This window comes from Crocodylus siamensis, chromosome 13 (assembly GCF_052110815.1).
Source record: "Crocodylus siamensis isolate JL-2025a chromosome 13, ASM5211081v1, whole genome shotgun sequence".
In the NCBI taxonomy this organism is placed as follows: Eukaryota; Metazoa; Chordata; order Crocodylia; family Crocodylidae; genus Crocodylus; species Crocodylus siamensis.
In genome coordinates this window covers 33,428,798-33,441,752 of record NC_143407.1, presented here as the reverse complement: position 1 = coordinate 33,441,752, position 12,955 = coordinate 33,428,798, and positions in this window count along the sequence as shown.

Below are 12,955 nucleotides of genomic sequence, written 5' to 3'. Positions count from 1 at the left end.
TCGCAGTGGACTTGGTGTTTGGGCTCTACTGTCATCTGAGCAGTCTGATAGATGAGGGCCTCTTTCTTTGTGGCCTGCCTTGGAATACCCCCAGGGCAATCTGCTGAGGAATCAGATCAGGCCTAAGGGCGCTTAGATCAACTGTTCCAACAGGGCAGTCTTAGTTTTCAGGCTCTTCTATCTCTGAGCCATCTGGTGCCTTGCAATCTAGTTTTCCTGGAGGCACCAGAAGCTGGAAGGCATGTGACATGAGACTAAATTTGGCAAGAAAAAGGAGTCTCGAATGAAATCAGAGCAGGGACACCTTTCTTCTCATCAAAAGATGAGAGCCACAGCAACCAAATTACCTGAAGGCTTTGAAACCTACTGAAGTTTTGCTCATTTGCTTGCAGAAATTGTGCTGGGCATGAGAAGTATGCACGTGGGTGAGGGGTATGTGTGCACACACATGCCTACAGTGCACAGGGTTTAGTGTGCCATACACATGCTATGAAAAGAGAATTTCCCTGCCCTGTAGATAAAGGGTCACTTTTTTGACTGCATCCAGGGAATCTGCTCCTGAATCTAATAACTTTTTTCATTTGTGTGCCCAAGAGTTAAGAACTGGCTGCTAAAATGACAAGCAAGATTTCTACCTTGGAATGTGTCTCTGCCCATTTTAAAATGCATATTTAGCCTCCTCCCCATGCCCGCCATTCAAAGGGCAACCTCCTAATTTCAGATGAACTTTTTGCCCCTGTAAATCACATTTTGAGTTTACCCTTTCCTGACCTACAAAGAGAGTCCAACCATCTCCTGGTACAGTCTCTGCACAAAACAGCAGTCCCATCAGGAGAACGATTATTTCAGATTCCCTCAAAACAGGCACCCAGCCAAGCAGAAGTGAAGGAGTTAAAATACAGTATTATGCAGGTCTTCGGATGGGATGTTCTTAAAATTATGCCTTCTTGCATCACAGAAAAACAAATGTGGCCAAATTGTTAATGTTTAGCAGCTGGCTACTATGCATGTCCCAGTCAGCTCCCCTCTCCCCCCCACCTCCCCAAAATCCACACATTCATATTAACACTGAATAGGCTCCACATAGCCTGTCACTGCTGCTGGGTGTCATACCTTAAGTATAATAAATGCTCATTCAGTCATTGAGTTATTACAGGGATCAGGCTGCATGGGGCAGATTCAAGCTGGGTACAAAATCCATTTCAATGGATGCTTTGGATTTACATCCAAGCTGCATCTGACCCCAAAAATAAAATCTGTTCTGGGCTGGGCCAGAGACCCAGAAAGCATGATACTCTCATATGCCTATTGTTCTACTCGGCAACTATTGCTCATGTTCTCTCTTTTTTCCTTTCCCTGTGCCATTCAGATGTGAACCCACCCTGGTTGCGGAGTGGACCCACTGGGAGAGCTTTGTGGAGGCTGGAGGTATCTAAAGCTCTGTTCAGAGCTCTGTAGGTCCTTTCTAACAGGTTCTGGAGTCTGTCTTTGGGAACAATAAGCCCTAAAGTATTTTCTTAAATGGTAAAAACGAGCCTGATTTGAAACCCCAGATCCAAACAAGCCCAGACTTTGGGGAGGCTTGAATCTGGCTTAACCCTGTTTGTTATGAAATGAAAGATATGGCGTGCAGCACAAGAAGTAGAAAATGAAGCATACAGATGTGGCATAAGCTACACAGGGAATACGTTCATTAAGGGCCTGACCTGGAGCCCATTGAAATCAGTGGAATGACTTCACCAGGCTTTGCGTTGGGCCATAACCAATTCCATGTATAAATGCCAAAGGTCCTTTTCATCTGCCATCCTAGCCGTGCATTGCTGGGCACTTTACCGAGTGTCCTAGCTACTTCCCATGGAGCGTTCTTCCTTGGCATCTTGGCAAAATTTGCTTCTTAGCACGTACAACCCTGCCTGGAAGAACTGCTGTTTTGGAAAGCTAGCGCTGAGGACAATCTGATGCTAACATTTTCTGTGGCATGATGGAAGAAATTACATCCTTATCATATTTCTTTTAATTTTAGTATTTTATATTTCAGGAATGTAAAATAAATGGAATATCAGTTGACAGGGTATGTACTGAAACTTTGCCACTAAGAATCTTTCACGGCTTCAACTCTCCTATTACCTTTCCTTCTTTCCCTGCAGAAATTGTTTCTGTCAATATTTTTAATTTCAGTGTGTGGCAGTGTAGACTGAATGGGATGGAGAACTGAGGTCTAAGCAGATGGTTGTTAGCTAACTGATAAGTGCATATTGCAGCCAAATGCAGAGTGCAAAAATATAGGCAACTAGGGGCCAGGGCCATTTAATCTCCCTGTAGTTTTCAGAATTTTTTTTGCATGGCTTGGTGAATACTTTAGAATCTTCTTTTTAGAATTGTTTCAAATCCAGAATAATAGAGGTAGCAATTTAGTTAATTGGGCACTATTTCAAAATTGTGTTGGTATCAGATGCACCGTGGATAATAGATGCACTATGCATCCTCAAATAACTGTCAGTTCTCCTTTTAATTTTCTTTAAGTGGCACTGCTGATTTACTCTACCTCCAAAACATAGGTATAATAGAAATGATGGTTTTTTTCCAAAAAGTAATACGAGTACAAGTTCTAAAGTCTGTTTGAATTTGTGAAGAAACACTTTGCAATATTTGTGCTAATATGAAAACAGGGACGGGAGACTGACCAGAAGCAAATATGAATTGCAGTGACCTTTCCTTCAGGTACAATGCCATGCAAAGTTTACAAGCTTCGTTCATGGTGAAGAGCAAATTCGATATAACGACTAAATTTGGTTCTAGTCATCCTCGGGAATTTAACTTGCCAACTTGCAAGTGGAAGCAGGAGCATATACCACCGATACGTTTTCATGCTGTTTTGTTGTCATGGGTTGTTGTAACCTCCCAATTAAAATGAGCATGACTTCTTGTTCTTCTCCTTCTCTGTTGACCAATTCTTGTATGTCCGAATCTTTCTGGGTTTGTATTCAAATTCTGATTGGCCCTTTTGAGCAAAGATCTATGCACTTCCTAAATCATCGGAGAGAGTCATCATAATATGATACTTGGAGATCACTTGCAGATGGGCACACAGTGAATCAGTGGCAGGGCCAGTTGATGGATCCCAGGTGCCTGACTTCCAGGTCACCCCCTGGCCCACAGTGGTGAAAGACTTGTGCGCTGACCCACCATAACAACAACCCTGTGTACTAGATACCTATTCAATCAACGGTACAGAGCGGTTCATGAAAAGGGCGGCCAATTGATTCTGGATATAAAATACTCCCCCATCAATCCCACACTTCTTAATGTCCTGCTTGGTATAGTTTTAGGGTACTGTGAGGATCTGGTGGCCTGACTTTGACATTATTGTCAATCCCAGCTATTCAGAAGTCATATGCCAAGCCCCCCCAAACATCCTGAAACTGGTTCAAATTGATACCAAGACCAGACTCTGATACCCTACTATCACCCTTTGCACAGGGTCTTTCTGCAGATAAGATGCATTTGAAAAAGAGCAGTGTTTTGCTTTGAAGCTGAAGGAGCGAACTGAGCTGAGAGAAGGATATTGATAGTGGTTCTAATCCTGTTTCCACTGAGATGGGTGACAAATGCCTCCTGGCTTCGGCAGGAACTGGATCAAGGCTCATAAGCCCAGCATTACAGGAGCACGCTTGCAAAAAAGAACTGTGAGCCTGGAAGAAGCTGGTTTCTTCTGCTTGTACCAGCAAAAGGTGCAGCAATGAGGAATTCAGTCCCCCTTGCTGCATGGAAGAAGTCAGTAGTCAGCGAGGCCTCAGTTGTGGGAAGTGGCCTGGACCAATAGTTCTGACCTCATAAAACTGGATTGAAAATGTAGGCATGATTAACCTGCCATAGATTTATGTGAAATGACTAGTATGTGTTTCAACACTGGCGTTATAAATACAGGGTGCCCTCATCTAGCCAGTGGGCTTTATACTATTACTCGGAAGGCTCTCACCTCAATAAAATGACAAAGGAGAGAAGGAAAAGCCAAAAAAAGCACATTCTGCATTAACCGTCACCCAAAATACTGTTAGTGGTGAGAGGTAAATATTGACAAAGACCAAACTGCAGGGAGGGGATTTCTCAGCTACGGTAGGAGTTGAAGCCAGTGTTTCAGGCTGTCCATTACACCTTGGACTAGTTGAGGTCACCCTGAAGCTAGTCTGAGACCACCTAATTGTCTAACTGAACTCCGAGCTTTGGGAAGTAGAGGCAGACCTTAAAAAAAAAAAAAAATCCCAAGATCTGAGTCCGCCACCTCATTTGGAGAAAACTCCTATCAAAATTCTGCTCTAAGTCCTGTAAGTTGCAGCCTGTTTTTATGAGTTAGAAAAAAAATAGTTCATTTAAATATGTGGATTTTTAGAAATAAACCAAACCTTTGACTTTATATTTCCATGGAACCAGAGTTTCATGAGAAAAAGTGTTTCTCCATTGAAATGTCAGAGAAGAGCATGTTCTCACATGGTTTCTTTTGATGCTCATAGTATACCCGTGTCTTCAGACCCCACTAGGGCAAAGGCCCAGTTGGTGCCGAGCTCTCTACAAGTCACGGTAAGGAACAGTGTGAACACATACATGTACAAACAGTTATGAGGGGCAGGGGCAGGAAAAGTCTGTGAAGGGTTGGGGACATTTAGGAACCCATTGAGTGACTTGTCCCCAGTCATTGAGGACACCAAGAATTGAGACCAGATGCACTGAGCATCTCTAATCGCATGCTCATCTTTTATCTCTCATTCCAAGCCAGGTCGTTGGCTCACTTAGCAATAGGTGTTCACCTGAGCTTAACTTACTGAAGCTCGTCCACACTAAATTTTCTACAAATCAGAAATTCTGCCTCCTTTAAAATACCATTTTTATGTGGCTCCATTAATAACTTCCTATTTGAACAGGAAAATAAGCTGGCAGTGCCAGAAGAAGCCTACTTATATTTGACTGTTTCAAATACTTGCTTCTTAATATAGCAGTGGGAACAGAGTACGTGTCTAGTGTGGTCAATGAGGCTGCTGACTGTACAGCCAGGTGCCACCAACAGAGAGGCTTTCAGTAGGGTTTAGGCCCTTAAGTAACTTAGGTGCTTAGTGTACAGTGTGGGTATGTCTGTACTACAGCTTGAAATCGGTGACGTGAAGGTGAGCTGGGGAAAACTTGAAGCAAGAGCTGTCTGGGGAATTGAGTTGGCAGGGAGGAGGTACTCGTCCCCTAGCTTTCTCCATTCAAATCAAGTTCCTTGTTCAGTGCCAGAAGAAAGTAGTTCTGTTACATTTTTGGCACTGATGCAACGGTAAAATATTATTTCGGTATGAGCGGCTTAGATTGTAAAGTAACGTGTAGCACTACTGCTGTCGTGAATCATGTCCAGTACCGAACACGTTAAGTATTCAGGGCTTGGGGTCATATGGAGAACATGAAGGGTGTCTTGGTGATGGGCATAAAGAGGTGGGAAAACAGGAGACCGGAGAAGGAGAAGCAGTCGGGCATGCAGTCTAAATACACGGCATTGTTGCAATCTCATTGTTTCCTTTAGCGTGGATTTAGCAGCTTTCGTGTCCTCTGGGTTGGGTTTTTTTTGGTGATTTCCATCCTAGGGTCTATGTGAGCCAGATGAGCAACACAGATGGAAGATCTGTGTTTGCCTGTTCTAGAAGAGCACTTCATCAACATTTTACTCCAGGCTCATTCATAAGAGTTTAAAAGAGAGAGAGGGAAAGGGAGACTGGCAATATTTATTGTATCTTTTACACATGAGCACTCGGAGGATAGACAAGGTCTGACTGACAGTTGTGTAAACCAGTGCGACTTTTTTTATTGTTTATCCCCTGAATCAACTTTATTACCATCTACAAGCCTTCAGGTCTATGGGGAAAAGTTACAGCGCGGGTTGAGCCGCTGGGGCAGGAGAGATCCCACAGGGATTGGGCACCTCTGTATAATGCAGCCAAGTCCGACTTGCTCTAATGTACCCTATGCCTCACCTCCAGCTGAGAGAGAGCAAGACTCTAGCAAATCCAGGCATTGGCTATCTGTTTCTGGGGTATACTGTGCCTACTGGGTAAATATAGGTATGCTCTGTATGGGGCAGAGAGAGGAGTGTCATTTGAAATTGTAATTGGCACATTGCATGCCTTGAAACTGCTTAGCACTGGAATTTCATTATACCACAAACTGCATCTCACTTCTGCTTTTTCATAGTACTTTAGAACAATCCTTCTCAATGCTGGCAATTTTTCTGTGCACACATATCAACTCCCCATTATTCTTTACCCTCGCATATGCACATAACACACAATCTCTGGTTTGGCCCTGTGAAGAAAAGCCTTTTCCTGGTTTTATATCAAATGCAGATAAATGAGCACGTGAATATGGGGTTTGTGCATCCTCCTACATGTCTAGGCGTTTAGGCATGAGGTACGCAAGGCTCAGGTCCTGCACACATTTCAGTTTAAGGGTGTGAGCAGTCCCGTTTGACTGCAGTGGGGCTATTCAAGAGTCAGAAAAGAGTGAGCAGAGTCAAGCATGTGCATCAATGTTTACAGAGGCCCAAACTGGTTTGAGAGACTTTTTTTGTTAGCATATTTGATGGATACAGACATCGCTGGGACTGTGCACTTGTTTCACCAGACACAGGCACAAAAACCTCTCCTCCCCACCACTGCCTTCCCTGCCAGGTAACTAAATAGCCAACTTTGGAGATTTTACAGTGGGAGCAGGGGTGGAAGAGGAGTGGTCAGTAAAATCTAGACTATTACTGAAAATAATCAGGAGCAGTTGGCAACCCTGCGCCTGCATATTCGCCAAGTGCTTGGTGATTCAGCCCTTCTCCATTTTCAGGCCAATGCGGCCGTCACTCTGAATTATTTTCAATGAGCACTTCTATATCTCATGTCAGTTCCCAGTTCGAACCCATCACCGAGTGTCGAGGCTGCGACGTGCCATACATCCTGATGAGCCTCCCCCCCTTCCCCTGCTTTGCTATTAACCTTTCCTTTTAGCAGAGTTCCCCCTTTGTCCTGCTGCAGTTTGCAGTGGCTGATAGAAGCAGCTGCCTGTGGCCAAACGAACATCACATTTACATTTTCTTTCTTGAACCAAAGAGTGAGCCACAGAATTGCAGTAAATGATTTCTCCCCCTGCTTCTTTTTTTCTATCCATCCCCACCAACCCACCCACCCCTCCTTGAATGCATTGCCTAGAAATCTATTTCTTATCTAATTTTACTAGATGGATCAACAAGGCTAAGAATGTAACCCTTTGTCATCCATGGAAATCTTTTTATCCCATAAAAATGATTAGATTTGATGCAATTAGGATTATGAGGAGGTTGTGGGGGGAAGCCTAGGACATTGTGCTGGTGTCTGCTGCTGTCTACCGACACATTAACAGCCTGTTTATTAACTGCTCTACATTTGGGCTACGAGCAATGCATTCTTATGCCCGATAAGCCCAGAGAAATGAAGGCTTATGCAGTAGAGTATGATAGCAAACAAGAGCATCACTTGCATTTCGGGTTCCTCCCCTGCCTCGCTGCATCTGAAACTGCAGAAGGTTTTGAACTTGCAACCAACTCAGATTTCCCTTAGCGAGTGGTAAAATATATTGCACATTAAACTGAGACCCTTTTTTCTTTTTTTTTCTTTTTTTTTGATGCTGGTTATATTTGCACCCCACCTGGGAGACAATATGCAGATTTTAATCATTCTTTTTCCTTCCCTCCTCCCCTTTTGAAAGCTGGTTAGTGTTTTTGAGTTTGTGTAGAGATTGATTTACTTCTTGCCAGACTGGGGGAGGGATTTTTTTAAAAAATCTTATTTTATTAAATATCATTATGTGATTTTTATCTCTGTTTTGGAGGACCGATTTGTTGGAGGAACCAGGGAATGTGACTTCTGTAGTTTGAGGATAGAAGTTGCAATTAATGTTTTCCACCACCCCACAGAAGGGATGGTGCAGGGGATATGGGAAGCGGCATGCAGCTACGCTTTTCTGACCCTCTGTCTCTTTGGTCATATTGTTCACAATGGGCTTGTTGGTGTAAATCAACACTGAAGTTAGTGGAATTGCGCTGGTCTAACACCCGCTGAGGGTCTGCCCTTCCAGGAGCATCCGTGGCGGCTCTCTGGGTGTGTAAAACCGTCGAGAGCACTGCTATGTCAGAAGAGAAACTACTGTGTATCTTTGCATTCAATGAAAAATGCAGGTTAAGCTGAGTTCAGTTAAGCAGGTGTATACATTATCCTCTGTGCCTTCTTGAGTCACTGCCTCTGTTGTAAGTACAGGTCTCCTGTTACATGTCTTCCTATTGACGGGTTCTAGTTTTGCCTATTGTCCGGGGGGCAGAAACCAGGGAGCCAGGAGGCACTGAATATTTTTCCTTACTCACTGGAGGGTAGCAAAACTGGATAGGCAAACTTTCCTATCCAGAACTGCAGAGATCTGAGGATTGCAAACAAATATGTTTGAACTCTGAATATTGTTCCCCCTTGAATAACTGATAATTCTGCCTCCAACCATAAGTTGGGAAAAGTTTCTTAACCTCTGTCTCCACGTCTGTTAAATGAATATCAGCAATCACAGCCCTTTTTGCTGGGCCATTTGAGATCCTCAAACAAAAGACACATCTTTAAGGGCAAGGTGATATCGTGAAAATGAAACGTGGCTACTAGAATCCTAGAAAAATAGGGCTGGAGGGGGACCTCAGGAGGCCATCCAGTCTTCATCCCTGCTCAAGGCAGGAACACCCCTGTCCAAGCCATCCCAGGCAAGTGTTTGTTTTCTCTGTCCCCTAACAAAATATTACAATATAGCAAGCAAAGATTTCCCACAGGTTCAGGAAATAATCTAGCTAAATTGTTTTCCCTTAAATAGGGAATTACAGTTGTATTCATGCATATTTAGGTATCTATGCTAATGGCATGGGAAACAAATGGTGGAATCAGGACCTCAATGCAAGCAAAGAACACCTTGCCCAAATAGTGCTGTATGGTTGAAGATGCTCTTTGGGGCTGGTAAGCTAGTGTAAAAGCAAGGAGAAACTTCTTCCTTTGACCTTTGTGGAGTAACTTCTGCTTTACACGTGGATACCCAGGAGGAGAATCAGGCCTTTTTTCTTTCTTACTTAACTACTCACTCAGTTTTAAAAAGGTCTCTTTTTTTTTATTTTAACAGCAATCAAATACACTTTCCTATTATAAAGATGCACACAACTAATAGTAAAAGAGCCTAATAAATGTCTCTTATGTCCATGGACAGTCTGGGTTTAATTGCAGCCTGCTTCATGGCTTCAGCTCAAGTTTTCCTAAAATAACTTAAATAATAATAGCAGCAGCCATATACGCCCCTATCTGTCACACTGTGCTTGCTTTGAAAATCAGTGCTTGGCAGTTAGCAGAGACCCGCTGCGTCGATGCTGTCTAATGGACAGCTGCTGTGCAGTGTTAACTTGTGAGCTGGGGCTGGCAGCATTTGTGCCAGGAACAGCCCTGATGCTGCTGACATGTAAACTTCAGGGGATACAAGATTTCTCCTGTAAGATGCAGGGAAAACAAAAGGCTGCAGTCTGGTCCTTGCAAGGACTTTAAAATATATATATATATATATATATATATATATTCCTGTCAATTAAGATGACATTCTCCTTTATGTATCAGAGGTGCTGGGCCCTTGCAAGACAGTTGTCTGTCCAGGGTTATATGCCCTTCTCATCCCCCGTGTGTGTCTGCGGGCCTCACGTTGCTGAAATTAAAACCGTTTTGGTGTCGGAAGAGCAGAGTCATCTTATTCACTCTGCTGTGAAGGGAGCTAAATAACACCCTTTATCTTTTCCTCAAGGGGGAAGAGAAAAAAGCTAGCACGCTTGTCCCCTTTTCTCTGAAGTGGGCATTAGTTACAGTCCGCGCAGTACATTTTGCTAGGTCTGTGGCTGCAGGTATTCCAAGTATAATGATCCCCAGGATTTTATTTTAAACGGGGCAAGGCATGTGCCATATTAAGTTAAGCCTATAACAGGATCAAGTCACCTGGTTTTTTTACTGCAAACTGAAGAGATACTTTTCTTGGATTTCCAATGGTAAATCTCTCCAATTCCCTTGAACTCATAGGTCAAAAAAGTACTAGTGTGTGCTAGCACTTTCATACCTAGGCAGCAACCTTGCAGTTTGACACTAGCTCTGCTCTGTATCCCAGCAAAGACTTCGGATAGGATGGGATCAATAGCATATCTAGGAACTGACATTTATTAGCCTTGCTTCCTGCTAGAGAGACAAATAATCAGCCCCTGGTTGTTAGGAGCAAGGCAGTGGCCCTTTCTGGGCAACTATGATCTGAGGCAATAAATGAAGCCTTGGTAACTTTAGCACTTAAAGCACACTTGTGATTTACAACTAATGCACAGAGCACTTGGTGCCTAGCTATAAGCAATAATAGTCACTCGCATGGCTCCAGACAGTTAAGTCCAAGTCCTTCATTTGCAATGCCAGGTGCGAGTCCCCTGAAGAGTTCATGCGTTGTCTTGCCCATCTCTTCCACACCTTCCCCCAGAAAAGGTGAAAGCCCAGCCTGCAGCCATCTTGGGCTCTAAATGGGTGAATCTCAAGCCTCCCCCCTTGACTTCCAATTGAAAAAGATTACAAATAATGTTAAATAATATAGTTTATAACCTCAGGGCTGTTTTCAAAGGTGTATAGACCAGTTGTCAACAGGCAGAGAGGTAGGGAAGGGAAGGGAAATTATAGGCTGCACAAAGGAGGAAAGTAAAAGTGAAAGCTCCATAAAAGAAAGTGGAACTATTATGGAGCAAAATGCCAACTCATTACAAAACAGCCAAATAAGAGAGAAATACAGCTTTACCCGTAATAGCAGTTTACAAGGGAACATTGTATTGCAACATAACGGTGGTGCTATAATTTGCTCTAACAACTCCAATTATGCCTTTTATTGATTTGGCAACACATTTAATAGGAGTAGCCACACCTCTTGTGTTACAAATCATTAAAGGTGTTGAACAGTGTAATTTTAAAATTGTCCTTCTCCTACAGATGTCAGTGTGACAGCATAATTTCCCCTGATTTCTGCTATGTAAACAGCGCGTTACAGTAATTTCCCCCTTACAAAGCAGAAATGTTGTCAGCCTGGGTTTTTTTTTGTGCAGAAACATCCATTTAATATTTTTCCCCCCAGTCTGTTCTCCTAATTGCTGTTTTTTTTTCCCTCCCTTTTTCTTTTTTTCTTATCTGTGGAAAATAAACATGCTGTTTTGCTATCTTCTACAGCAACCTTAATTGCTACTTAAATCTTCAATATGCACTTAACATTGGAGGTAAAACCTTTGTGGTTCACTTCTGGTCCTCTTCCCTAGAGTAACATTTCAGGGCTGGCAAAAGCCAGGTAGCTACTGGTTCCAGCTTCCACAGGTGATTGTGGTTCCAGTCTCAGCTTCTTCATGCAACTCCAAAAGATCCACGGAAAAAAAGCAAAAAGTTTTTCCATCATGGAGCTGACAAACACTCCCTGCGCGTAGGAGCTGAAGAACAACACACCCATGTGAACACGTCTGAAGGAGTGCGTAAGTTTGAGTTTAGCCTGAATGCCTTCTTTTCTTTAGCCCTAGGACACGGTCAGCTTTAAGAGAAGAGGACAAGGGTTGGAAAGTGAGGAGGGTTGGGCAGCCACAGCATCTGGAAGCAAGCACTAGATTTTCTCCGGCTGAACATCACTGAGCCCCAATGGAGAAACTTGCCTTTGAACTGGCCGTCTGCACGGGGAGGCAAGTTTCGCTTTGCACAAGGAAGAACAAGGTCTGCCCGCTTCGGGAGCATGTGGGACCTGGGATAGCGTTGACACGTGGCAATACAACGCGGGAAGAAACAAAGACCAGGCTCACTCTCCATGCAAGCCTGCGTCCGGGCTGTGTGCAAATGAACTTGACAAGCTCTTTGAAAAACAAATAGAGGCCACCAACCAAGCGCTTGGCACGCCAACGTGCCACATGTTTACACCCAAGGTGCCACATTGCCCAGTTTGCCTGCTCCCGAGCGCACGGCCCCCCGGGCAGCCACAGAGCCGTGCCTGTCTGCATTTGTCTGGCTCCAGCAAACTGTCTCATTAACAGCTGTGTGGAAAAGGGGAAGAAAAAAAAAGAAGCCCAAGGAGGGTGACATTTTTCACGGTGGAGTGAGTAAAGCAGCAATATGTGTCAGGCAGCCAGGGCTGACCCACAACTCCCCCGCTCTCCCCCCATCTGCCTGCCCCAGAACAAAGCTGTGGAAACAGGCCTGGCTGGCCTGACACCAAACATGCAAGCAAAGGAGGGCTGGCAGCCAGATTTGCTCAGAGGTTGTTTGCAACATTTCACATTACTGTGTGACCGGAGGTGCGGGTGGGTGCAGTCCAGCAAGGGGCAGGGGCTTTCCTCTGGACTTGCTGCCTGGGGCTCGTCTGCACTTGCACAGTAGTTTGGATTAAGGCAGAATGTAAATGCAAGGGGCAGTAATTGCCCCTTACATTACAACAGTTCCTGCATCACTACATGAACAGACACGTCCTTAGACGCCCGTAACCGAATAAAGCACCCTTTGAATAACAGGCTAAGAACGGATTCAATAGGTCCTGTATGACACCCATCAGGATATGCTGAAATGGGAGTCACACGCATAGTGCCTGTGTGTGTGCGGTGCACATATGTGTGCAAGCAAGCACCCACAAACACATGCTTACATCAGTGCAGTGTGTTTTGCACCATTGCAGCTGCACCCACGCACCACAGTCCCAGGACAGTTGAAGTCTTGGGTTCTTCAACTTTCTGGTCCATGCACCAATAGGCGGTTACACAGTGCTTTGCTTCCAAGGGCCTGAGCACACTTAAACATCTGGAACACTTACCAGCCAAATGGGTTTCCATGAGTAGCAGCAATTGCCAAGTTATCTGCAGGTG